We start from the raw sequence: 3,922 nt of genomic DNA on the forward strand, positions 1-3,922 counted from the left end.
TCTAACTTAAATTTGAATATTTTATTTAAATTTTAAACTAAGTTGAGGAATCCTAGGTGTTAGTTATTAAAGATTCTTGAGATATTTTTTAAGTTAATATCTTTCCGAATATTAACTTAAAATGGAATATTTTAGATATTTTTTAGGTTAATATCTTTTTGAATATTAACTTAAAAAGATATCTTCAAATTAAGTTGTTATAACTTAATTTTTGATATTTAATTAAATCTAAATTTGAAATTATTTAAGTTTTAGATTTTTTCTATATAACTTAAATTAGATATTTTTCAAATTTTTGAAAAGATACTTAGTCAAATAAGATATTTTCTAGATAGTAATTTCTAGACTACTTATTAATTCTAATATTTAAATAGGAAAATAATATACTTTGTGAAATTAATTATTTAAATAATTAATTTTGGTACAATTTTATTAATTATATTTTTCCTAGTATTAAACTAGAAATTAATAATTAAGCCTTCCCTACACTTAATTATTATTTCTTGAATTTAATACATTTAATTAACTTGAAAAATCTAAATATCTAAGTTGATTCTAATCATGATACTTGAATATTTATTGATTTTTCATGACACTTAATTAAATAGAAAATTATTTTTAGGTTGAAATTTAATTTTTCAACTTAAATTTAAATAATTTTCAATGTATATTTTTCCTTTATTTTATTAATCAATTTCAAAAAATGGCATTTTATTTATGCAATATTTTCGAATTTTTTATTTTGAAAAATAGATTGAGTTGTAAATTAATTATTTATTTTAATTAATTCTTGGACCAACTACAATCAATGATTTTTTCATTTAATTGATTAATTTAAAATAAATGAATTTAAAATATATATACTATTAGAAATTGAATTAATTAGTCAAAAGAAAATCTAGATGATGATATTTTTGCTTGAAGTATTTCTTTTCTAATTTTTATTATTTTTCGAAATTTGTATATTTCTTTTATATACTTTAAATTTTCGAACTCAATAAAAATATTCTCAAAGGAAATTTTTAGGTTGCTAATTATTTAATTTAATTCAACTTAAATTAATTTCCTTAATATTTATATTTAAGATTATTACTAAGATGGAAATAATTAATTTTATTTCAATCACCATCTCAGTATAATTTTATAAATATTATATTAAATTCTTATTTTTGAATTTCAATTCTAAATTTCGAATTTAATGAGAATTTATTTATTAGAATAATAAAGAAAATACATCTTAAAGAATGAGCTTTATTATTATTAAGATATTCGATCTCCATTGTGGGTTTTACACCGCGTTTGTTTTAGTGAGTAATCCTCCCTAATGGAGGAACGTTCATTAGCAATTTCGCACCGTTTAATCTTGCATGTAAGTGGTTTGTAAGTGTTTTATATGGTATAGATCACCCTAATGGTGGCGACAATGTTTGACTTGCAAATTGCGAAACAATGGTAGAAGCTCATAAGATAGAATAACCTTGACTCTCGCCTAAACGGGACAACGCTGGATTCCAATCTTGATCGAATAAAAGGTTGCTAGAATGTTTAACATTTTAGATGAGCTGACAACTCTATTCAATGGATGGTAGCTTTGACTCTCACCTAAACGGGACACTGATATCAGTTTGTTGAAAAACCTTGGAGATTTTTTAGGATTGAATTTTTTAAGTATTTTCTCATATCATTCCTACTTGCTATGTGCTTATAATTTCTGAATTGATTTTGTGTTAAACCATTATTAATTTCTACTTGTTGATTTCTATTATTTTGTAGTATCCTGTATTATTAAAATGAATCCCATGTTATCACTGTTGACTGAAAACAAGCTGAATGGATCTAACTTTAATAAGTGGAATGAGAACATTAATATTGCTCTCATAGGAGAAAGTGCCTTGTTTGTTTTAACTGAGCCGTCACCTGAAGTGCCTGGGGACAATGCTTCAAAAGCTGTGAAAGAAAAGTATGAGCGTTGGCAGAAAGCAAATGACAAAGCTCTATACTTTATGCTTTCTAGCATGGTTGACACCCTCAAAACTCAGTTTTCTAAAACCGAGAAGGCTGCTGAAATTATGACGAAGTTAAATGAGCTATTCGGTAAGGCATCACTTCAGTCACGCTTTGACGCGACTAAGAAGTACATTAATGCACGGATGGAACCTCATCAAAACGTGCGTGACCATGTTCTCCTAATGTCAAGTTATTTCCAAGAAGCCCAGGATCATGGTGCTGAAATGGATAGTGCTACTTAAGTAAGTCTTATCTTGAATAGCCTCTGACTCCAGCATTTCTACCATACACTTCAAATTATGTCATGAATAAGAAGGAAATTGACTTTCGTGAATTAGTCAATGACCTTCAAACTTATGAAGAAAGGGAGCAAACCTCATAATCCTGGAAATGGTAATGGGACGATGAAACCTGAAGCAAATGTTGCCTCTGCTTCAAAGCCCAAATCGAAGAGGAAGTGGAACAACACCAAGAAGCGAACTAAAGCCATGAAGAATAAAAAGGCTGCTCCTTCTGGTGATGCTACACTTAAAGGAAAGTGTTTCTACTGCAATGAGAAAGGTCATTGGAAACCCCAGTGTCCTAAACTTCTTGCAAAGAAACAAGGTATTTCCATTTATAAACTTTAAGAGTTTTAGTGAATTATTATCCAATTGGATTTATGATTCTGGACTAACTTTGTTTATTTATTTTCTTCTTCTTATAGGCCAAGCTACTTGAACTCAGATGAGTTGGATCAGAAAGCTGGACCAAGGGTGAAATCGTCCAGATGAAGATGAAGCTCTTCAATTTTTTTTTTTGAATTAATTGTTTTAATTTAAAGACAATTTGGATTTCAAAGTTTAGTTAGGGATATTTATCCCTGTTTTTTCTCATATTGTTGCAATACATTTTTTATTTTATTATTAATAAAGTATTCTTTATTTTCGAAATCACTATTGCAAATTATGAGATTGAGCTTCATTTATTTTATCTTCATCAACAATTACCACATTATATTTATATGTTTGTATGTGTAAGTGTTTTTATTATTGATGCAAATTCTATAATATTTACAACTCTTCATAGAGTTATATTAAATAAACAATAGAAATTATTTCTATGTTTATTAATAATTGTTAATTCTAAAACAATTATTAAGAATTTGTTTAATAAAAGGATCTTTTGATCTGATAGGGGTGGAGAAAAGTTAAGAAAACTATGCAGTTCAACGATCTTTTATATCTAATGAACTCTGGATAGTATTCAACTCCACATAAACTCTATCACACTAAGAGAATCATGATCTTTACAACCGTTAGGGGTGGATCATAATCTCTATATACTTACGGGTGGAGGTTATCCATAGTACCCTATATGTATATTCTTAGGGGTGGAGTCTATTCCACAATTCCCTATGTAACACATATCTTCTTTAAACATGGAAGTAATATAATGAGTCAGCTATTATCAATATAAATTCTTGATCTTGATTGTATGTTCCATTTCGTTTTACTGTTGTAAGTAAAAGTTTGATACCTTTGAAAGTTCTTTGTTAAAGTTTCACACTACCTTAATTGAGTGGGAGAATTTTAAAGTTCTATACCCATCTTCATTAGGTTGACACTTGTGATATAGGTACTTAAGAACACTACTGAAAAGCAAATCTAACCATTCACATGGATAGGAATAGCTTATCAGAATTATGAGAATAAGATAAAGAACTCTAGTTCAGTCCATTCGAATGACTTGAACCTAGAATTCTAAATCCTCATAAAATTTGATGGTATCTTAATTTTGATTACTTTATGTCTGGCATGTATTTTTCACTTCAAATACTAGTCTGCTATGTTGATGACTTAGTCTTGACTTAAAGTTTCAGACTAATACAAAAGTCACAACTAGGTAACTCTCTAAACAATCAGAGGTTAAAAGT

Source organism: Cannabis sativa, chromosome 1 (genome assembly GCF_029168945.1).
Source record: "Cannabis sativa cultivar Pink pepper isolate KNU-18-1 chromosome 1, ASM2916894v1, whole genome shotgun sequence".
In the NCBI taxonomy this organism is placed as follows: Eukaryota; Viridiplantae; Streptophyta; class Magnoliopsida; order Rosales; family Cannabaceae; genus Cannabis; species Cannabis sativa.